This window comes from Zea mays, chromosome 7, assembly GCF_902167145.1.
Source record: "Zea mays cultivar B73 chromosome 7, Zm-B73-REFERENCE-NAM-5.0, whole genome shotgun sequence".
Classification (NCBI taxonomy): domain Eukaryota; kingdom Viridiplantae; phylum Streptophyta; class Magnoliopsida; order Poales; family Poaceae; genus Zea; species Zea mays.
The window spans coordinates 28,277,358-28,302,487 of record NC_050102.1 but is presented as its reverse complement, the minus strand read 5'-3'; the positions used below and the strand labels follow the sequence as shown (position 1 = coordinate 28,302,487).

The following is a 25,130-nucleotide window of genomic DNA, read 5'->3' as shown; positions in this document are numbered from 1 at the left end:
ATATATAATACAAAAGCAAGAAACAAAAATTATAAACTACATGAAAAGTTGAAGAAAAGAATAAGAACCAAAAGGGAGCCCTCAGTCAAAAAGGGAAACAAACACCCAATTCCCCTCGCAAATGTGCAAATGTGGACTGATCGAGGGGTTTGGTGAGAATGTTAGCAAGCTGCCTATGTGTATCAATGTGGCGCAAATCGATGTCACCTTTCTCATAGTAATCACGAAGAAAGTGAAAACGAACATCAATGTGCTTGGTCTTCGAATGTAGCACATGATTCTTAGCAACACTTATGGCACTCGTGTTATCACACAGCAGATTTGCATGATGAAAATCCAAGCCAAAATCCCATGAAGTAGCCATCATCCATACCAACTTCGAGCAACAGCTAGCGGCAGCGACATACTCAGCCTTTGTGGTAGACTGGGCAACAATAATACTCATTTAAAAAGGCACTTTTGACATCCATTTGAAAAAGTTTAAAATCCTTTGAAGCAGCAAAGGTTAAAAGGATCCTAATGGCCTCTGTAGGAAACGGGTGACGCCTAAGAGGGGGGGGGTGAATTAGGACTTCCAAAACTTTTACTAAACTAGGCCACAATTAAATCCCTAGAGCAAAACCTTTGCAAGTAATCAAACTAGAGTGTGCAAACTAGGTTTTGTCTAAGTGTTGCTATCTCTACCGCAAAGGTTAAGTTTCAATCTACACTAAACAAGTATGACTACAAGATTGAAACTTAAATGCTTAATATAAATATGGAAAGTAAAGAGCTAGGTAGAGAAGCAAACTCTCGTGGATGACGCCGGTATTTTTACCGAGGTATCCGGAACCACGCAAGGTCCCGACTAATCCTCGTTGGTGCCCCTACGCAAAGGGAAGCCCACGCGAGGGCCAAGCACCTCGGTCGAGTAACTCCGTAGAGAGCCACGGGCCTTCTCCACGCGCAAGTGGTGCTCCGCTTCCGGCTCCTCTCGGACGCTCCCCGCCGTCTCCACTATCGAGCTTCCGGCCGAAACGCCGCGGGCCTCGTTCCCTCCGGTACACGGTGGCGGCCGTGACACAAACGCGGTTGTCACGGTCTCGCAAGACTCTCGCCCCACTCGGTACAATTACAACGACTCACGCAAGAGCCGAGGGGTTGTGTGGTTTTACAAAACTCACTCAACTAACTAGGGTTCACCTAGAGCAAGCGCTAAAGCGGTCTAACTAACCTAAGCACTTCGCAAAGCACCTACGCTAATCACCGAGTGATTCTATTAAGCACTTGGGTGTTTGAGCTCTTGGAAATATGCACTATGTGTCTTGGTATGTTGCTTGGGCTCTCACACTTGAGAATGGCCGGTTGGGGTGGTATTTATAGCCTCCATACCCCCAACTAGCCGTTGGACAGAAAGCAGCAGCTTTCTGTCGTCGGGTGCACCGGACAGTCCGGTGCACCACCGGACACTGCACAGTGGATGTCCGGTGCACGCCACGTCAGCCGACCGTTGGCGCCTGTAGCAGTCGACCGTTGGATCCGACCGTTGTCGTCTGCCCGTGACACACCGGACAGTCCGGTGCACACCGGACAGTCCGGTGCTACAGCCAGAGAGCGCCTGTCTGTGGCCTCTCTGTGCAGACTGTCCGGTGCCTCACCGGACAGTCCGGTGCACACCGGACACCAATGTCCGGTGCACCACTAGGCGCTGGCTGACAGCCCTCATCTTGGATTTCTTCGCTGATTTCTTCGGGCTTCTTTGTTCTTGAGTATTGGACTCCTATGTATCTTTTTATGTCTTCTTTTGAGGTGTTGCATCCTCATTGCCTTGGTCCAATTCTCTTCGCATCCTATGAACTACAAACATAAACACTAGAAAACTTATTAGTTCACGGATTGTGTTGTTCATCAAACACCAAAACTCAATTAGCCAAATGGCCCGGGGTCCATTTTCCTTACAATCTCCCCCTTTTTGGTGATTGATGACAACACAACCAAAACAAGCAAATAATACAAGTATTTGAATGAAAATATGCATTTTCTTGCTAAGATGCATGATTGTCCCCACAATGTGAAATTATGGACTTAAGCCTCCTCCTAACTCCATAATTCACTTACTTCCTATTTTTGGACCAAATAACCAAAACCACTTAAAAAACCATTTGTAGATATAAAATTTAAAATTGGTGGTGTTTGGTGTTTGATATAGTTTTCATTGCTTTGGTCCCTAAACTTCTCCCCCTTTGGCATCAACCACCGAAAAAGGAAGACATTAAAAGCATGTAGGAAGTAAATAAAAGCCTGCCCTCAATAAGAATTGTATCAAAAGACATCACTAGAAGGATATTAAATTAAGCCATGTGAATGATACCACTTGTAGGAGTCCTTAAAAGATTACTCCCCCTAAATGAGTATTCTCTTTTAGAAAGAGTTTTTCTCCCCCTTTAGAGATGAAGAAATACTCCCCCTGACAGAGATGCTCTACTTAGGAAAAAGCATGTGAAAAATTAGAGGTGCAAGACATGATTTGAAAAGACTAACTTCCCTTATGCATAGGTAACAGAATATGAGTTAACTACTTATGCATTTTTGCAACATGGAAGCATATGATATGAAATATAGTCTAATCAAATTTAGGAGAAGACATGTAAATGATACTGAATGTAGTCTCAAAAGATACCAATTGAAGATCAATGGCGAGCTTGAGAGACATGAGAGTTCTTGGAGATTTTGCAGTGGAAGATTGTTGTCTTTCTCCGGGGACTTCATTTTCCTTACAATGAGACTATCACATGAAATAGACTTGAAAAGGTGTTAGTCTCAAAGTGTTAGATTATAGAGTAACCTCCCCCTAAAGGTGTGCATACAAGTTTTGAATACTTGTAGGAGACATGCACTTTGATTTGATATCAAGAGGGGCAAATTATCCATAATCCAAACTTTGGCACATATAAGTTAAATGATATACTTTGTACAAATCAGAAATTTTCAATTGATGCATCATTTACTATGGAGTGATATAAAAGCTATGTGCCGTGCTTAAATAAACATTTTAAGCCATGTAGGTTTGCTTAAGTGTATGAATTAAGCAATCCTACCATATGATTTACCTAGTATGCATGATTTTAAACAAAAGTGCATAACAAATGTAATACTAGGCAAGAAAGGTAAACTAGATAAAAGATAAATAGATACGCATATCTAAGAACGAGAAATACAATAAAACTAGTTACCTTAGTCATGGGTGGGAAATTTGGGTCCAAAATTTTCACTAACCCACTTGGCAATAAACTTGATCCAATATGATGTATCCCATGATATACATCCCAATTTAGCCAAGTCTCCAAATTTCCCGAAGACCTTCGGTCCACTCACTTCCCTTTCGGGATCCAAACCTTCTTGGTGCTTTTCATGGTTGAAATTATCTCCTTTGGCACCCAGATGCGTTTGGCCCCCTTTCCTTTGTTGGCTTGCTTGTTGGCCTTGATTGCTATCACCTTTCCGTTCTTTTTCTTCTTGATCAAATATGGTGTAGCATCCTTTTTGTTCACCTTTTTGATGTAGGTGTTGGAGATTTTGCTTGATGGCTTTTGCTTGAGCTTTCGCCTTTGTTTATCCCCGATCATCGCCTTGCATTGGAAAGACTTGTGGCCTTCCATGTGGCATAGTCTACAAATCACAGTTTCTCCCTCCATAGGCTTGTTCACTCCCGCAGTGGTGTTATCCTGTGAAGGTCGGATTTGTTTGGCTTTGCCTTTCTTGTCATACAAAGCCTTGCCAAGGCGAGCCACTTCTTGCTTTAATTGTTCATTTTCCTTTGCAACCTCATCCGAACATGTCTTTACAACAATATTCTCAACAACGACTTGGTTGCAGGGGTTAGAATCATCAATTAAATCAAAGCAGGAAGTAGAAGCATCTTTCTTAATTATTTCAGGTATTTCAACTAAAGATGCTGCTGGGATGCTACCAATGTTTTCTAGCTTAGTAGTTAGCTCATTATTGTGTATGCTAAGAATTTCCATTTTCTCTAGCAAATTTTCAATAGCTTCTTGGGAGCTAGCTAACTTAGCCTTAAGTTTTTCATTCTTTTTAATAAGGCTATCATCGGTAGCAGTGGATGGAGCACTAGATTCTAATAGCTCAATTTTAGTTGATAGCTCACTATTTAAGTTTGCAAAAGTTTCAAATTTTTCTAGCAAACCTTTGTAATCATTTTGAGAGCTAACCAACTTATTTTTCAAAGTTTTAAGTTGAGCTTTTTGCTTAGTGCAAACATCCTGGAAAAATTCTACGGCTTCCGCAAGCTCATCTAGAGAGGGCTTTCCCTCACCTTCATCATTACTACTACTTTCATCACTAGAGGATGGAATGCTTTTGTTACCTCTTGCCATAAGGCATTTGTGTGATGACCGTGATGATCGTGACGAGGACCGGTGGCTGCGTGTCCTTGGAGGTTCATCTTCACTTGAAGAATCATCCCAAGTTCTAACACTTGTTAGCGCCTTGCCTTTGCTCCTCTCCTTTTTGGGTTTGGCCATATTTGGACAGTTGTCCCTGAAGTGACCCTTCTCCCCACATGCGAAGCATCCTCTCTTCCTTTGCTTTTTCCTGTCAATGTTAAAGAGAAGATCCTCGACCTGCAGGGGCACACCCATTAGATTAATCTTGCGGATCATCCCCATTACCTTTCCGACGCGTCGGATCGTTTCTTCGTCCTCGGAGGATGAAGTGCATGGTTGATTATCTTCATCATCATCACTTTCTTCTTCTTCCTCTTCTTCACTTGAGGAACTTGGAGTGGGAGCCTTCTTTTTGCCCTTCCTTTCATCACATGCAAAAGCATATGGTCTTGAGGAAGTTGGCTCCTCTCCCCGACTCATTTTTCGCGACATCTCAAAGGCCGCGATTTTCCCAATCACAATGGTCGGGGTCATGTTGCTTAAGTCCTCCATGTTGTGAAGGATGGTGATGATGCTCCCATATCTTTGTTGTGGTAGCAGGGAGATAATCTTCCTCACAATGTCCGCATCACCTAGCTTATTAATGCCAATAGAATTGAGCTCATTGATAATTAGATTCAAGCGAGAATACATGTCTCTAACAAGCTCATCATCTTTCATAGCAAAAGAATTATACTCATTTAAGACTAGGCAATGTTTTTGCTCACGGACATTGGATGTGCCGTCATGGAGCTCATGCAATTTTAGCCAAATCTCATTAGCAGTTTTCAGGGTAAATACTTGATTGAAAATATCCATGCTAAGAGATTCATACAAGCAATTTTTGGCTCTAGCATTTAAATGAATTTCTTTTTCTTCACTCGTGGTGGGTTTCTCGGGATTCTTGAGGGGTTTCATCCCGTCACGAGTGACTCTCCAAACACCTAGATCAACGACCTCTAGGTAACAAGCCATTCTAGCACTATAATATGGGAAGTTAGTGCCGTCGAAGTGTGGTGGCCTATGGGTATCCATCCCTTCCTCTAAAAAGCGTCGGCTCTTTTAGCGGTGAAGCTAAAGCGTTTCAAATGAGCCAAACCGGGCTCCGATACCACTTGTAGGAAACGGGTGACGCCTAAGAGGGGGGTGAATTAGGACTTCCAAAACTTTTACTAAACTAGGCCACAATTAAATCCCTAGAGCAAAACCTTTGCAAGTAATCAAACTAGAGTGTGGAAACTAGGTTTTGTCTAAGTGTTGCTATCTCTACCGCAAAGGTTAAGTTTCAATCTACACTAAACAAGTATGACTACAAGATTGAAACTTAAATGCTTAATATAAATATGGAAAGTAAAGAGCTAGGTAGAGAAGCAAACTCTCGTGGATGACGCCGGTATTTTTACCGAGGTATCCGGAACCACGCAAGGTCCCGACTAATCCTCGTTGGTGCCCCTACGCAAAGGGAAGCCCACGCGAGGGCCAAGCACCTCGGTCAAGTAACTCCGTAGAGAGCCGCGGGCCTTCTCCACGCGCAAGTGGTGCTCCGCTTCCGGCTCCTCTCGGACGCTCCCCGCCGTCTCCACTATCGAGCTTCCGGCCGAAACGCCGCGGGCCTCGTTCCCTCCGGTACACGGTGGCGGCCGTGACACAAACACGGTTGTCACGGTCTCGCAAGACTCTCGCCCCACTCGATACAATTACAACGACTCACGCAAGAGCCGAGGGGTTGTGTGGTTTTACAAAACTCACTCAACTAACTAGGGTTCACCTAGAGCAAGCGCTAAAGCGGTCTAACTAACCTAAGCACTTCGCAAAGCACCTACGCTAATCACCGAGTGATTCTATTAAGCACTTGGGTGTTTGAGCTCTTGGAAATATGCACTATGTGTCTTGGTATGTTGCTTGGGCTCTCACACTTGAGAATGGCCGGTTGGGGTGGTATTTATAGCCTCCATACCCCCAACTAGCCATTGGACAGAAAGCAGCAGCTTTCTGTCGTCGGGTGCACCGGACAGTCCGGTGCACCACCGGACAGTCCGGTGCACCACCGGACACTGCACAGTGGATGTCCGGTGCACGCCACGTCAGCCGACCGTTGGCGCCTGTAGCAGTCGACCGTTGGATCCGACTGTTGTTGTCTGCCCGTGACACACCGGACAGTCCGGTGCACACCGGACAGTCCGGTGCTACAGCCAGAGAGCGCCTGTCTGTGGCCTCTCTGCGCAGACTGTCCGGTGCCTCACCGGACAGTCCGGTGCACACCGGACACCAATGTCTGGTGCACCACCAGGCGCTGGCTGACAGCCCTCATCTTGGATTTCTTCGCTGATTTCTTCGGGCTTCTTTGTTCTTGAGTATTGGACTCCTATGTATCTTTTTATGTCTTCTTTTGAGGTGTTGCATCCTCATTGCCTTGGTCCAATTCTCTTCGCATCCTATGAACTACAAACATAAACACTAGAAAACTTATTAGTTCACGGATTGTGTTGTTCATCAAACACCAAAACTCAATTAGCCAAATGGCCCGGGGTCCATTTTCCTTACAGCCTCTAAATAGGCAACAGGGGCAAAGGTCTCCTCATAATCAATACTCTCTTTCTGGCAATACCCTTGGGCAACCACCTCGTCTTGTTTCTCACTACCAACCCATCCTCACTCTCTATTTTTGAAAACCCATTTTGTACCTATGGGATGATAGTTTGAAGGAGGTGGCACCAAAACCCAAACCTGATTTCTCTCAAATTTTTCAAGCTCCTCATGCATAACATTGACCTAGTTAGGATCAAATAAAGCACGACCAACATCTCAGGGCTCAAAAGTAGCAACAAATGCTGAGTGAGCAAAATGGGAAATTTGTTGTGACCTAGAGCAAGTGACTCGCTTGTGAAGCTCCCTGATCATCTACTAAGGTGGGTGACGATGCTGAATGTGTTGTGGAGCCTCCCTCAAGGAATTGGCCTCCGCCTCAATAGCGGCCTGACCGCCTCTAGGTTCAACAGGCTCAAGCTCGACTATACCCCAAGTCGTAGAAGAAGTAATGCCTGGTCCATATGTTGAAGTAGTCGAAGTAGGCTCGGTTGTGGTGGTCGGTGGAGTCGGCTCGAGATTACCCCAATCGGTGGTGTCATGCTCCTCCTCCACAAAGATGGTCTGTTCCATCTGATCTGGACCTACAGGATCAATGACAAGGGATGGACAAGGTGCAGTCTCATTGATGTAACCTCACAAGTCTCCATGATGCAGTTAGTCTCTAGGTTAAGAACGCGATAAGCATGATAATGTAAAGCATAACCTGAGAAAACCCCATTAGAAGACCGAGACTCAAATTTGTCCAAATTTCCCTATTTAAGAACAAAGCATCTGTAGCCAAACACACTGAAATGGCTAACCTTGGTGGATGTCCAAAATGTAACTCATATCAAGTCTTGTTCAAGAAAGCTCGAAGAAAGATGCGGTTCGACACATGGCAAGCAGTGTTGATCGCTTTGGCCCAAAAACACCTAGGAGTCCTATGCTCATCGAGCATCATCCTGGCCATCTCAACAAGGGTATGATTCTTGCGTTCAACAATTCCATTCTACCGAGACACATATGGAGAGGAAAACTGATGCTCGAGTCTCAAAGATAGGGATGGCAGTGGGTAAGGTACCCAGTGGGCACACGAAGCCATACCCATACCCACTAGGAAAAAATTGATCCATACCCATACCCACTACCCATCATGGGTACAAAATTACGCCATACTCATACCCACCATGGGTAGCGGGTACCCATCGGGTACCCATACCCATTAACATTACGATAGACATGATCATTTGAATCACAGAAATAAGTACCAGCATAACAAATGTATCGAACCCAACATAATTTTATCACAGGTTCAACAATATTCAACATTAAATGGCAATATCATGCCTTCAAATCACACAAAACATATCATTGATTCTACAAAACTGTGGACAAAACATAGCATTCATTTTATATGAGACATATAAATCCGGACCACGTGTCATATATTAGCGGGTTCCCCATCGGGTAGCGGGTATGGGGCAACAGAGAACATACCCACGCCCACTATACCCGATGGGCATAACAAATGACCCAATAAAATACCCATGGGTATCAAAATCCGCCATACCCGTGCCCTAATAGGGTTTTTACCCATCGGGTTTCGGGTTTCAGATACCCATTGCCATCCCTACTCAAAGAGGCGCAAAAGGTCTCAAAATGAGTATTTTTGAATTCTATGCAATTGTCACTATGAATCGCTCTCATGGCATTTTTGGGAAACTCATTTTGCAACCTAAGAATGAAATCTCTAGCGTGAGTAAAAGTCTCATTCTTCTCCTTCATGAAGAATACCCAAGAATAGCGAGAAAAATCGTCAACAGCCATAAGCACGTACCACATCCCCTCGAAATAGCAAACCCGAGCAGGACCAACAGTGTCCATATGAAACAATTCGCCGGGATGCGAGGTAAACACCTTGGTGACTAGGGAATGGGAAGCAGCAACCATCTTGTCGTGACAACAATGGTGACATACAAGATCCTTCTCAAATTCTAACTTGGGCAATCCTTGGATCAGGCCAAGTGAGCTCAGTCTACACAAAAGATCAAAGATCAAGTGTCCTAGTCTCCTATGCCATTTCCAAATCAAAGAAGAGGATCCTGCCAGCAAACATTGAGAAGGGCTAGGAGAATATGAAAAATCAGCACTAAAAACTCGACCAAAAGGGGAAATCTAACAAACAAGATCCCCCTGAGCATCCAAAACACGAGACAAGCCCTTTTTAAAGCGCACTTCATAGTCATCCTCAAGGAGTTGCGAAACAAAAGGCAGATTGAAATGCAAAATTGAACGGAGCCACAAGAGACAACCTTACCTCTTGACTTATCCGTGAATGTGATGTATTCCTTACCAATCACGAGGTCGAGGCTGGAGAACCATTTTTTTTGCTTCCAGCCATTCACGCGAACAACCGGAATCCATGAGCCATATGTTCTCCAGGCCTCTGTCCTGCATCAGTAAAGACACGGGGTGAGCAAATGGACAACACTAGGGTTAGGATACTGAGGATAATATAAGTGTTGCGACATCTGGCCATAAAAAGTGTTAGGAAAAACACTACCCATCTCCGGTCCAGAAGGGAAGCGATCACCATAAGAAGGAAACTGTGGTCCACTAGAGAAGTAAGAAGCAAAGCCACTACCATGGGTTCGCACATGACCAGCACCCCATCGGGCATGACCACCACATGGTCTCTCTTCCTAAGGCCTAGTAGCAAGTGGCAAAGCACCTCTAGGCCGACGTCTCTGAACAGGCTGAGCATGAACACCATGAGAAGGGTGGTTCATGTTCTTCCTGCTCGACTTAGAAACCTGCCGCTCATCTCTCTTCCTCCTAAAACAAAAATTAGCCAGATGCCCATCCCTCTCATAATACTCACAATGGAACCTCACCTCTCTCTTAGATGGATTTTGTTTGTGGGAGGGGCTTTCTTTTTGGATGGCTTAGGGGCTCTAGGAAGGGGATCACTAGAGATATCGGGAAGGGTATCAAGTATGTTCCTGAGGTGGTTATGTTTTGGAATCCACACTTGTTTTTGAGGAGGGGCTCTCATAGGCTCCTCAATCACATCATCTCTCACAGGGGTGATAGGCTGAGGTGGGTGATTTTGATAAGCTTGGGATGGGTAGAAGGTTTCTCTGATGGTTTCAATCCACTCCACTCACCAACCTTTCCAAAGCAAGCAGCATCCCCATCCTTAGCAGCAAAGTGTAACCCTAGTCCGCCAGTTCCTCTCTTGAACTGACTAACCATCATGACCAATTGGGGCTCACTGCTAGACACCCAGCTTAAGACCGATCGAAGGTGTGTGTGTTTTCTTCCTTGATCCGGGTCTTGTCATGTTTGCAGGACTCAAAAGCAGACTACAAACCCTCACAAAGTGTATACTACATAGGTGCAGAGGCACTCACTAAGCTAGCCATCTCAAGCAAAGCTATCCTAGCGTCTCTCTCTACTAGCTTAGTCTGCGAGCCAAGACAAACAGTGCACACACCTAACAATCTAGACCTAGATCTTAACTCATCATGCTCATCTAGCAAGGTGGCGTACTTGGTCTACAAAGTTGTGATGTTCGACATGTGTAGAGCGCACTCATCACATTCAGTCTCATCATACACCATAACCAAAGCTCTAGCAGACTCAAGCTCCCTAAGTGTGCTCTCATACTTGAATTTAAAATCTTTCCTCTCACGAGCAGCAAGCTTAAGCAATTTGTCCTGACTAGCCAAAGCAGCCATCAGCTCTTCTACCTCAGCGGCGAGATCATCGGCAAAGTGTGATACATCAGAAGCAGAGCCATCGCCGACGTCTTGGCCGTCACCACCCACCACATCATCACCAAGACCATCGTGCAAAGGCCGTCTGTGGTTTTGGCGAAGAAGCAGAGTTTGTTCAGCTTGTCCTCGACTTGCTTGTTGGTCTCCTCATCGCTCAAGGAAAGATGTTGTGTTGTCAAAGTCGTGGTCGAGGTCGCTGAGGGAGGCGAGGAATGCACACTCCTTGATCTTGGCCTTCTAGAGGTACTTCTTCTTGAGCGCCTCCTTGTCGAATCCTCCCTTATACTTGTGCTTGCAGGAGGTGTACTCTCGCTTGCCCTTGCACCGACCAGAGTGGTGGTCATGCGGACTAGCCTCCTGCTTGCCCTTCTTGGGGCAACTGGCGACAAAGTGGTTAAAGTTGCCATAGTTGTAACATCCGTCCCTCGACCCGCCATGTGGCAAACTCATACGTTTGTTGTGGAACCACGTGAATCGACTAGCCACAAGCACCAGCTCCTCATCCCTAAGTCTCTCCACCTGCTCCTCTATGATGGTCAACAAAGAAGACAAAACAAACATAGCAGATGAGGGGTTAGAGGATCACCATCTCTAGAGACTAGGGCCATGGTGGGTGCACCAGGGTTTTCAATCTTGGCCCAGGTCTGATGGTCAATCTCAGTGGACTTGAGCTTGCTGAATAGCTCATCCACGGTGAGAGTCTCATAGTTGGACGACTCGATTATCACCAAGACCTTCACCTCCCAAACCCTCTGATCCAGAGCATGATGTAGCTTGAGCGCTCTCTCATGAGCATCATAGAGTAATTGTGCCTTGTTGGCACACATCTTGTTCACGATGGACAGGAACCGAGAAAACATAGTGTCTATGGTCTCTCCAGCCAACTAAACAAAGTTCTCATACCTCTCGCTGGTATGTCTCAAAGAGTCTAGTCTTCACATGATCATTGTCCTCATGGAATTTCTCGGTGGTGGACCAGATCTTGTGAGTCGTAGCAAAATGTCCAACTCGCTCAAACTCACCTAGCGAGAGGCACGAGAACAAAGCGTTGCGAGCTTTGTTGTTAGAATCATGGAACTCCACTTGAATTGGAGTGATTTGTTCACTTGCGGCATTGAACACAACATCGAGGCAAATCTCCAAAACTTTGTCCCCTATACTCTGAAGATATGCCGACATGTGGATCTTCTAGTATGGGTAGTTTGTCCCATCAAAGAATGGTGGCTTGCCAACACCACGTTCCATGTCATCTTCATGGATTTCGAACCGATTAGGGAAGGGAAATACATAACCGGCTCCTATACCAATTGAAGAACCGCTGAGGCGACAAGAGGGGGTGAATGTGAGTTAGTCAAATTTTTGCTGCCCAACACTGAAAATGAGCACTTCAATTGAAATAAAGTAAGTGCTCAAACTAATACCACATCAGCAAACCAGTGATCCCATGATTTCAAAATGTTCCTAATACTCACATGAGATCAGCAGAACAAACAGATTGCAAATTGGACATCGAAAAAGTCTGAATCAGTCCAAAACCGTGTCGCGAACAAGTGCTGGTTTCAGCAGTACGAAATCTGGACCAAATGAACTCCTATTGAGATGAAATTTTACAGACAATTGGACAAATATGTTTAGAAGGTCTCCACAAATTTTGAGTTTAATCAGATTTGTGAATCAACCGCAGATCTGAAAATATGAACATAATTTGGGTTTTGTTGGAGTTTTCTAGGACGAACTCAAAACAAGATAGAAGGGGATCACGACCACAAACCGCACCATCTGAGCGTAAGAAGTGATCCAAAGAGTAAATCTCATCCACCAACAAATCCAAACAGCACCGGTGCAAATAGAACACGAGGGTTCTCCAAAATCTCCAAGAACAAAGAAATGAAGAACATAGGAACCAAAAACTTCAGAAAATCAACAAGGGCAGAAACTGAATTTGAAGCCAACCGAAAGTTGTGGGCTGGTTCGACGACCCTTCCTCAGATGAAACAATACAGCTCTCAGGCACAGTCGGTAGACAAAATCGCTGTGGATCTCCTGGCACAAGAGGTGGCTACCTAGAAAGGAAAACTAGAAGTTCTAAACAAGAGAGATAACCAAATGGCGGCCAAGAGATATTGAACTAACCAGCCCTCCCCTCTATTTCTAGAGGGTTATTTCTATTTCCTAAAATATCCTATTTACATGGAGCCTATCCTCTCCACTGGAGGCGAAATGGATCAACTCCTAGAGTTTTCATATGTCGAACACACCCTTCACATGGAGTTGCTTCACCTTGACACATCCTCCGTGATCACGCCATGTGCTGCTTCCAGTTTCCACCGAAACTGTTGCCACCGGGTTTGGAAGCCAAACCTAGTCGAAAACCCATCGTCCATAGTGCTGGGTGGTTTTGAGGCCCAAACCACCAAACCGCCGTGAGTATCGCACCGCGTGCGCGTACCTCATGTCCTGGACACGTGTTCCGTCAGTCCTCGACCGCGCTGTCAACACGGCCTGCTCTGCCACGTCCTCGTGCAAGTGCGTATCCCAGGTGTCAGCCACCGCGGCTAGTCACCCAGCACTCGCCCTTCACCACTCCCGGTCCATCAGCATGAGCCCGCATGACCTTCACCTCTGTCGTCGACCACCGTCCCTATGCTCCACACCTGCACACTACAAACCAATACATAATCTCACACTCTGGTCAGTCCACTGACTATCCCAAAGTGCTACCTGTTGACAACTGTTATTGACCAAGGAACTGTCAATGATTTGATGGCTGATTTAAACCTCAATGGAATAGGCTAGGCCCAGTCTGCAGTCAAAGTAGAACCCAATAGCAGTTCTTTTATACAAAAAAATGAGGCTCGTCATGTGCCAAGTGCTTCATCATTGAATGGCATTATTGGTCAAAACTCATTTTACTAACAGCAGCAGACTCTCTTGCAGTACAACTTCACTCAACATATGATACTCAATCAATCATTTCCTGGGCAACAATTAAATTATGGTGCGATGGGGATTCTTCTTGTTCAGCAGCAGCAGTTACCGTAAAATTTTGGAAATTTTAATGCTGGACTTGGGAATTCTTCTTTCAATTCGATGAATAGTGGGAATGCATCTGTGCTTCCAGATATTTTCAATTCAAGAAATCAACCTCAAAATCATTTTTTTAGTGATGAGCATTCCAAAGAAAGAGGACACTAAAGCTTTTGATTTTATTTTAACGTGTATTTCCTTTACTGTTAGTGTTCCTAACATTGGCTTGTAATACATTGTATCTGTTGAACAATGGTGGAAAAGTGCAGTACTGAAATCAAAGAAATTTTGGTCCTTACTGATCGATCCTTGCCTTTTGTATGTACTTTATGATCTTCACGGCCCAATTCCATAGACGTTCACGAAGTAGTTGCTTTAGTTATTTTTCTGTACAATAGAATAAGTCCTCATCGCTTTAAATCACTAATTATCCAGTTACATGTCTCAATTTATCCATCATAAGGTAAAAAGATGATAGAACTATCTTATCAGGGAGTAACTTCCTCCCAGGCAAATTGTACCCCACCAACGGGAGCTCCGAAGGCTGCAGCAACTCCAGCTGCACATCCACATGTCACCATGTATACTAGCATACTATATTAATTATAATGGTCATGTTGATCATCAAATACCAACACCAAACTTAAAATGGGTCATGTGGTCCATTTTTCGTACACCCTAAATAACTCATGCTATTATTCTTGCTTATGTTGTTTCACTGTGCATATTGCCTAAGGCTATTTTGTTGCATTACTTATCTGAATACAATTTGTCTTTTCTTGCTTAGCCTAGAGAGACTGATATGCATTGATGTTTTCTTCCAATTGCTTTGCCTAAAACCTAAACTATTCACATAAATTATGTCTTGAATAGGTTAGAATGATATTCTTGTTTACAAGGGAATATACATGCTGCATGTTAGACTACCATTAGCACTTGGTATTGTCATAGAGCATGTGAGTGACCCACATTTATGTTAGAGAATTTGGCCTTGACCCAAATAATTATTCCTATAAATCTTAAAGACTCACTCAAACATGCATGGTATGGTGGGAACTTTAGTACCACATTACTACTCTAGGTGGAGTGAGGCCAACTTAAATAGTTGAGTTGTCTCCACCTGGTTAAATCCATTGAGGAGAGGAAAAGGAATAACACATGTGTTGGAATTAGGCCCACTAGTGTGTGGCCCAATTCAATAAGGAAGCCAAGGTGATGTGTAGAGATGACATGGAGCTTTAGTCCCATATTGCTCATCTAGTTAGGAGAGAACCAACTTATATGTGAGAGTGTTCCCTACTCTTCACATGAGAAATAAAGGGCTATGGAGGCTGTCACATGTGTGCGCGTGCTCGCTCGCATTTTGCGTTATTTATCGCATGACTTGTGACGATGCGCGATCGCGTCGTGACATGTTCCAAACGGTAGTTTAATTTTTGCCTTTTGTTTATTTGGTTATCAAATACCACACCTACACTGCCACGTCAACCAGGAGTAATGGGCATGCACGTTACGTGCGAGATCTACGGACGGTTGCATGTAGAGAGATTCTAGGGGGCGGTTCCTAGAATTTAGCAGATCGAATCCTTATCTAGTCGAGGCTGATCCTCTATTTAATGACGACGTCTGCTGGACCAGGGCATACGGAAAACAGAACCGCCTCGTCTTCTCCATCTCAATTCTCTACGCCGCCGCTTCTCTGCCCTGTCGTCCCTTCGTCTGCCGTGCAACAGATCAAGGGAGAGCGGTGTATCCGAACCACCACCAGCGTTTTGATGACCTGCACGGGTGCCGACGAATCAGGTTTCTGGGAAGTGCTTCGCGCACGTCCGCTCGGGTTCCTCACCATCACTCATGGAAGTCACTATAAATAAATCTGCATTTTCAGTTTATTACAATGATGGTCTTATGGTTAGATCCATTGTCGATTCTTCTTTTATGTGTTAATCTTGTTTAGTTAGTTCAGATCTGTTCTGTTTTAATGTCATGGATACTATTTGCTAGTAGATCTCGGTTTTACGTTTTATGATGTATTATCAAATTAATCTTAGGCCCTGTTAATTTTCCAACAATCCAGAAACCTGATAGAATTAACATGACTGGACCTTCGGATGCACTAAAAACCTAACCAATTTGCCGGTGGTCAAAACTTTAAGAGATGGCAGATTAGGGTTAAATTCTGGCTCATGTCGTTGAGGATCTGATGGGTGATGTCCCTAGTACTTCCTCTCCCTTAGGAGTAGGACCGTAACTTCGAGTCGGATAACTCTACCCGTGTCGGTTGTATCTTGACACCGTTGTTAGATCAACTATATGACATACACATGCACCACGAAGTGGCTCGTGATTTATGGAGACCCTGGACTGGATGTATAATAAATCATATGCTGGACGTGAACTTTATGTTAATGAGCAGTACCATGAATACAAGATGGTCGATGACCGATTTGTCGTGGAACAGGCTCATGAAATCCAACTTCTGGTGGGGAACTTGCACACTTTGACTGTGTATTGTCTAACAAGTTCGTGGTTGGTGGCATCATTGCTAAATTACCTCCTACTTGAAGGAATTTTGCCACGCCTCTCAAACACAAGAAGGAGACAATGACTGTTGAAAGTCTAATTGCTACTCTTGATGTTGAGGAGAAGGCGAGATATAAGGATGTGCCCCGTTCTGGTCCAATGGATAGTGGCACCTCTAATTCCAACGTGGTTGAAGGCAAATCTGGTGGGAAAAACAAAAACAAGACGAATAGGAAACTAAAGGCCAAGCAGAACACTAATTTTAACAAGAAAAACCTTGCAAACCTAGCTTGCTTTGTGTGCGATGAATCTAGTCACATAGCCAGAAAATGCCATAATAGGAAGGGCAAGAAAGGTGATGGCAAGAAAACTGCAAATGTGGCTATTGCTGATGCTGGGAATTCTGGGTATGTTCCTCAAATTCTCTTAGCATGTCAATCTAGGGCTGGAAAAAAAGCTTGAGGCTCGCGAGCCGGCTTGGGCTCGATTAGGCTCGGCTCGGCTCGGTGAGGCTCGCGAGCCTAAACGAGCCCGAGCCGAGCCTAATTCCATGGCTCGCTACACTAACGAGCCGAGCTGAGCCGGCTCGGTGAGGCTCGCGAGCCGGCTCAAGGCTCGGTCCAAACTTTTGTTGTCAGTTTGTTTATTAGTGTCTAGTTATCTAGATCCAGTGACCAATGTGTTGTTTTGGTCACAACTCACAAGGAACTAGAGTGCAGGGACATAATTTTTTTATTATATGGAACATATTGTGCTTCAAATTTAAGCTAATGACCGTAATTATTGTTGTTGAGTACTTGAGTGTACAGGCTCGCGAGCCGAGCCGAGCCTCATCATCGAGCTCGCGAAGTGACCGAGCCGAGCCTGGCTCGGCTCGCTATTCCACCGAGCCTCACCGAGCCGAGCCGAGCCTGGCTCGGCTCGGCTCGTTTCCAGCCCTATGTCAATCCACCGATTGGTGGTCAGACAATGGAGCCAATGTACATATTTGTTCTGATCTAAATTTATTTTCTTCTTATCAGGCTATCGATCAGTAGCGCCATCTTGATGGGCAATTGGCAAGGGCTGCTGTACATGGAATAGGAAGAGTTGATCTGAAGTTGACCTCTAGAAAGACTCTCTTTGAAGAATGTGCAACACATTTCTGGAATAAATAGGAACCTTATTAGTGGTTCTCTTTTATGTCGTGATGGCTTTAAGTTAGTGTTTGAGTCGAACAAGTTTATGGTCTCGAAATTTGGTTTGTTTATTGGCAAAGGTTATGGCAATGGTGATTTGTTCCGCCTTTCGGTGGTTGATGATTGTAATAATATGGCAAACTCAGTTTCATATTCTAAATTGAATGTATGAGAGGCTACTGTTTCACACTCTCGACTTTGTCATATTAATTTTGATCGCATTATCCAATTTTCTAAGCTTAATTTGATTTCGAAAATTCCTGTTGTTAGGAGATCAAAGTGTCATGCTTGTGTGCAAGCTAAGCAACCACGTAAACCTTTTAAGAGCGTGGAAGATAAGAGTCTAGTACCTTTAGATCTCATTCACTCAGATTTGTGTGAAATGAATGAAATTTTGACGAGAGCAGCTAAGAAATATTTTATCACATTTATTGATGATGCTACTAGATATTGCCAGCTCTATCTTGTTAATACGAATAATGAGACACTTAATTGTTTTAAGATCTATAAGGCAGAGGTATAAAACCAACTAGAAAATAAAATTAAATGGGTTAGGTCCGATAGAGGAGGGGGTATCTTTCTAATGAATTCGGTGAATATTGTGCTGAACATGGAATCATCCATGAGACAATAGCTCCCTACTCGCCTCAATCAAATGGGACGACTAAACGGAAAAACCAAACTTTGATAGACTTGGTTAATGCCATGTTGGATAGTTCTGTTTTACCTAAGTCATGGTGGGGGTGAAGCTATTTTGGCCACATGCTTTGTTCTAAACCGAGTTCCATCAGTGAAGGGTGATAAAACACCCTATGAAGGATGAAAAGGTAAAAAGCATGCTCTTGGATTTCTGCGTGCATGGGGCTGTTTAGCCAAAGTTAATGTGCCTGCATGTAAGAAATGAAAATTGGGACCAAGAACCATTGATTATGTATTTCGAGATGTGCATGTTAACACTGTGACTAAATCTCGCGATGCTTCATTTTTCGAAAATATATTCCCTATGAAGGATAGAGTTGCATCACGTAGCGATGGATCTACTAGTTATACTCTTGAACCTATTCTAGTTTCTTTACCTCCTGCTTATTCTAAACAACACATTGGGGATAACAATATGGTAGCTCCTTGTAGGAGCAAGAGACAAAGGACTAAAAAAATCCTTTAGTGACGATTTTATTGTTTACCTTGTGGATGATACACCAAAAACCCTTGTAGAGGCATATACATCACCAAATGAAAAGTGTTGGAAGGAGGAAGTCCATATTGAAATGGAGTCCATTTTAACAAATGGAACTTGGGAAATATGTGACTTACCAGTTGGGTGTAAACCTGTGGGATGTAAATGGGTATTCAAAAAAAAACTGAAACCAAATGATACTGTCGATAAATACAAGGCTAGACTTGTGGCCAAGGGATTTACCCAAAAGAAAGGTGAGGATTATTTTGATACCTATTCACCAGTTGCTAGATTGATCACAATTCGTATGCTAATTGCACTTGCTACAAGTCATGATCTACTCATCCATCAAATGGATGTGAAGACAGCTTTCCTTAATGGTGAGCTTGATGGGAAGATCTATATGAAGGGGCCAGATGGATTTGTGATACATGGACATGAGAACATAGTGTGTAGACTAAGAAAATCCTTATATGGCCTCAAGCAGGAGCCAAAGCAATGGCATGAGAAGTTCGATTGAACTTTGACGTCAGTAGGTTTTGTGGTAAACGAAGCTGACACTTGTGTGTACTATTGGTTTGTTGTTGGTAAGGGAGTGATATTGTGCTTGTATGTGGATGACATACTAATATTTGGGACTAGTATTGATGTGATAAATGATGTGAAATCATTTTTATCTCAAAATTTTGGTATGAAGGATTTGGGAGAGGCATCTGTTATATTAAACATAAAACTAATAAAGGGTGAGAATGGGATTATTCTGAAGCAATCTCATTATGTGGAGAACCTTCTAAATCGCTTTGTGTTTTTTGATTCCAAAGCTTCTCCAACACCTTTTGATGCTAGTCTAAAGCTTCACAAGAACATAGGACAAGGAATTAATCAGTTGATATACTCCCAAATTATTGGTTCCCTCATGTACCTTGCTGGTGCAACCAGACCTGATATCTCGTTTGCTTTGAGCAAATTGAGCAGATTCACTTCTAATCCAGTTAGTGATCACTGGTGTGCACATGAACGTGTAATGAGATACTTGAGAGGTACTTCTGCTTATGGACTTCACTATACTGGGTACCCTGCTATACTTGAAGGGTATAGTGATTCCAACTGGATCTTAGATGCAACTGAGATCAAGGCCACAAGTGGATATATTCATTATTGGTGGGGCCACAGTTTCTTGGAGGTCTCCTAAGCAGACTATCTTAACAAAGTCTACTATGGAGGTGGAACTTGTAGCACTTAAGTCAGCCACTACTAAGGCAGAGTGGTTGGAAGAGCTCTTGATGGACCTGTCAACGGTTGATAAACCAGTACCAGCCATTCTTTTGCATTGTGATAATCAAAGTGTGATCACAATTGTAGGCAATGCAAAGGGAAATTCAAAGTTCTAAAGACATGCAAAATGACGAATCAAATCATTAAGGCATTTGAGAAATACTGGAGAGATCGTTGTAGAGTATATTAATACTGCTCGAAACTTGGCGGACCCTTTTACAAAGGGATGAGCACGTGCTGTGATTGATGAAGCATCAAGGGAAATGGGATTGAAGCCGACATGATGTTATCATACATTGGTAACCCAATCTATGTGATCAGAGATCCCGTGAATTAGTAATTGGGAAGAACAAACTGGTTTGTATAACAAGGGGATACATTATTTTACTCGTTTCCCACTAGAAGGTGCGTACTCTCGGTACTGCAAGGGAGGGTGACTTTTGTCTTAATGTGTTATGAGGCCTGTAACAAGCAAGGTACTATCCTGCAAGGTACACTTGTAAGAATACACCTATGTGAGTTTGACTGTGAGGTCATGGTCTATGAGATGTGGGCAATCTCAAATAAACTCACTAAAAGACACAAGAGCATGACTGTAACGCTCCAATGAGAAGCATGGCTTTAGGCGGCCTAGTATCAGTGATGCCTATAAGTGAAACCAACTTACACAAGACTAGCAATTCAAGGCTTTGTTCATTGTAAAGTCGCGAGGAGGTGAATCCTATAATGCAAGGTGTAGCTCAACTCGTATTGGGTCTGCACTGTAAAGCTGGTATATGAAAGCGTAGAGATTGAGTTAATTGGAGACCTTAGCTTTGGTAGAGATGGCATGGGGCTTTAGTCCCATATTGCTCATCTAGGTAGGAGAGAACCAACTTATATGTGGGAGTCTTCCCTACTCTTCACATGAGACAAGTAAAGGACTGTGGAGGCTACCACACGCGCGCGCGCTCGTGTTTCACGTTTTTCACGTTATTTATCGCGTGACTTGTGACTTACGACGATGCGTGATCGTGTCGTGACGTGTTCTAAACGCGGTTTAATTTTTGCATTTGTTTATTTGGTTATCAAATACCACACATAGACTGCCACGTCAGCCGTGAGTAATGGGCACACACATTATGTGCGAGATCTCCGAGCGGTTGCATGTAGAGAGATTCTAGGGGGCGGTTCCTAGAATTTAGCAGATCAAAACGTTATCTAGTCGAGGCTCATCCCCTATTTAATGACGACATCTACTGGAGTAGGGGCATACAGAAAATAGAATTGCCTCGTCTTCTCCATCACAATTCTTTGTGTCGTTGCTTCTCTGCCCGACCGTCCCTTCGTCTGCCGTGCAGTAGAGCAAGGGAGAGTGGTGTCTCCAAACCACCGTCGGTGTTTTGATGACCTGCACGGGTGCCGGGGAATCAGGTTTTTGGGAAGTGCTTAGCGCACGTTGGTTCCTCACCATCACTCGTGGATGTCACTGTAAGTAAATCTGCATTTTTCAGTTTATTGCGATGACAGTCTTATGGTTAGATCCGTTGTCGATTCTTCTTTTATGCGTTAATCTTGTTGAGTTAGTTCAAATCTGTTTTGTTCTAATGTCATGGATACTATCTGCTAGTAGATCTGGGTTTTACGTTTTATGCTGCATTATCAAATTAATCTTAGGACATGTTAATTTTCTAACATGCGTGCTCATCTCGCCGGGCCAGGCGTGGGCGGGCAATGGACGCAGGCACACGTCATCCGCTCAAATGGTCGAGTGATTTCTCGCTTCCGACCTTGCGGGTGCGCGACTTCCTTTTGCCACTTGATTTTTTGACATGCATGAAGAAAATTGCGCTGGCCTCATTTCGTAAGCAATTATTTTTGCATTAATTTTAATTAGTGTTGTGATTACATGACTATTTAGTTGCCTTAGTTGCGTTGTGTGTATATAATGAGGGTGAGACATCATCCTTGTTACAGACTTTCTTCTCTTCACATCATAAGGCTGCACTGCCCTCGTCTTCCCCATCCTGCCACCGACGTGCTATCGGGGTTGGGAGAGCAGGATCTCTGAAGCCTACGTCCCCACGTGTCTGTGCACTAGGTAGGGGCCATATAAGGTTTTTGGGAAGCATCGTCGCGGCTACTTGCTGTTTGTCTGCTTTCTCTACCCAAAGAATGTGGTCTACGCCGGTCTGCTACGTCTAGTCATGTTATTCTAGCACCAACAACCCCACTGTAAGGATGTTTATGCATATATTTATTCTGTCACTAGCTCTAGTATATGAACTGTTAGTGAGTTATACATATACAAAGCATGCTGCTATTTCTTGTATTATTATTTTCAAAATCAATTTGTTCATCTGTAAATTGATTTTATTTCCATCAATCCAAAAACCTGATAGGCATTTAGTGATGGGTAATTACTCTGATGCGATGAAACCAGATAAGTTTACTGGTGTGATTTTCAAGAGATGGCAGACGAGAGTCCAGTTGTGGCTCTAGGCTACGGATGTATTTTGGGTCATGAGTAATCCTTCCGCACGACCTCTCGGATCTCAGAAAGAGGTGTAGGAGTTTACTGCGGCTATGATGGTTTTCATCAGATGCATTCTTAGCGTTCTCTCTCACCAGTTGTGTGATGTTTATATGAACATCAGAGTGCAGCTGAACTGTGGGAGGTGCTTGAACATAAGTTCTCTGCCTTAGACGCTAGGCGCGAGCTATATGTGATGGAGCAGTACCATGATTTTAGAATGGTTGATGATCGTTCTGTCGTGGAACAGGCTCATGAGTTCCAACTTATTGTGAGGGAGCTCGAACAACATGGACACGTCTTGTCTGATAAGTTTGTAGTGGGTGACATAATTGCCAAGTTGCCTTCATCATGGAGGAACTTTGCTACAACTCTGAAACATAAAAGACAACAAATTTCCATTGAGGATTTTTGGCTAGTCTTGATATGGAGAAGGCTTGGGCAAAGGATGCTCCAAAAGCACTCGAAGGGCAGTCTAGCGCCAACATGACACAACATGCTTAAAAAAGAATTATAAGCCCAATCAAACAACTCATTTCAAAAGGAAGAAGAAGATGAACATGGATGAGGTTGTGTGCTTTGTTTGCATGAGAATGGGCATTTCGCCAAAAAGTGCAAAACCCGCAAGGGCAAGAAGAATCAGTCAGGGTAGAAGTCTACCAACGTGACAATTGGCGATCCTAGCGGGTCTGGGTACGATAATTTATCATATATATTTTTGTATGTCAATCTAATGATTGGTGGATAGATACATGAGCCAATATTCATGTTTGTAGTGATATCTCCATGTTTTCATCCTACCAGGTTAGGCGAGGTTCAACCTTCATGATGGGGAACAACTCGCATGCTACTGTTCTTGGTGTTGGTACGGTCGATCTAAAGTTTTACTTCGGGAAAGATCGTGCTTTTGAAGAACGTGCAACATGCGCTCTCAATAAATAAGAACCTAGTTAGTGGATCCCTCGTATGTCGAGATGGGCTCAATATGGTATTCGAGTCGAGTAAAGTAGTGATTTCAACATATAGCCAATTCATTGGCAAGGGCTATGATTGTGGAGGCTTGTTCCGCTTTTCTCTATCCGATTTCTGTGATAAAGTTGTGAACCATGTGTGTGATTCAAACAATTCAGTGGCTGATATATGGCATTCTCATTTGTGTCACATTAACTTTGGTTGGATGTCGTGTCTATCAAGTTTGAGTTTGATTCTAGATTTTAAAATTGTCAAAGGCTCTAAGTGTCAAGCGTGTGTGCAAGAAAAGCAACCTCGTAAGCCACACAAGGTTTTAGACAAGAGGCCCATGACACTATTAGAGCTCATACACAACGATCTTTGTGAGATGAATGGTGTGTTAACAAAAAGAGGTAAAATATACTTCATGACTTTAATTGATGATGCAACTAGGTATTGTTATGTGTTTCTACTAAAAACTAAAGATGAGGCGCTAGAATGTTTTAAGACTTATAAAGCTAAGGTGGAAAATCATTTCGAAAATAAAAAAACGTGTTAGGTCTGACCGCGGTGGGGAGTACTTTTCCAATGAGCTTGATCTTTTTTATTCGGAGAATGGTGAAAGTAGCCTAGGGGGGGGGTGAATAGGCTACACCTAAAAATTCTCACCAAAAACTTGAAATTCAAGTCAAATAATCAGTTGCACTGGTGCAAACTGGTTCAACCGGTAATAATCCCGGTTGACCCACCTTGAACCAGCTCAACTAAGATTAGACTAATAAGTTGAGAACAACGCGGAGTATAATGAGAGATTTTTTTCTTTGACTTAGACTAGAGAGAATCCACACAACTAAGTGAGGGATAAAGGGAAGAACAAGTCCCCAAAAGCTCACACACAAGATACAACGAAATCTTGCTTGATTAGATGAAGAAACTTAAGAACACAACAAGAACACAAGAATACACGAATTTATCCCATGGTTCGGTCACACCACAAAGGTGCCCTACTCCCCGTTGATGAGCCCACAAAGGGCCATGTCTTTTCCAACCCTAATCCTCCATAAGCTGACCACCAAGGTCAAGGCAACCTCTTTCTCAATCTTTGCTCCAAGAGCAGGAAATACAAACTTTTTGGGGTCATCCACAAATTTGGAGACTTCTAAGCAACCTCACATTGTCAAGGAACTCGAAGGTTCCAAGAGCAACAAATCCGCACAAGATTGAAGTTTGCAACAAGCATAAAAGAGAGACATGAGAGAGAGAGAGAAGAATTCCATAATGAGTTTACCAACTTCAACTCACAGCAAGAATCCTCCAAGCTACTAAAAAGGATGAGATGTGGGGTGTGAGAGAGGGAGTGAATTCACTTGTTTGAGAGTAGATCAACATTAAATTCGTGGAGGAGGAAGGAGTAAATAAGAGAGTGAATGCCCAAGGGGTATTCAAAGCATCCCCAAGAGGCTGCTGGCCGTTTGGACTTTCTACGCAAATCTCGGTTGAACCAGTATTAAATTCACTTGAACCGAGATCTACTAGAGAGGATCTCAGTTGAGTGCCTTGATGAGTACCTGAGTTAGCAGGGTCAAACACCGTTGAACTAGGAATAATCTCGGTTGAACTAGGAGCGACCAAAGAGGTTCTCAGTCGAATTCCCTACTAAGCGCATGAGTCAACAAGGACAAACCTAATTGAACCAGGTTTAATCCTGGTTGAACCGAG

General features: G+C 43.6%; 1 pseudogene; it reads left to right on the top strand.

The window, feature by feature from the left end:
* Window positions 1–13,220: 13,220 nt before the first annotated feature.
* On the top strand, window positions 13,221–14,027 carry LOC103633796 (protein MODIFIED TRANSPORT TO THE VACUOLE 1-like; annotated as a pseudogene).
* The last annotated feature ends 11,103 nt before the right edge of the window (window positions 14,028–25,130 follow it).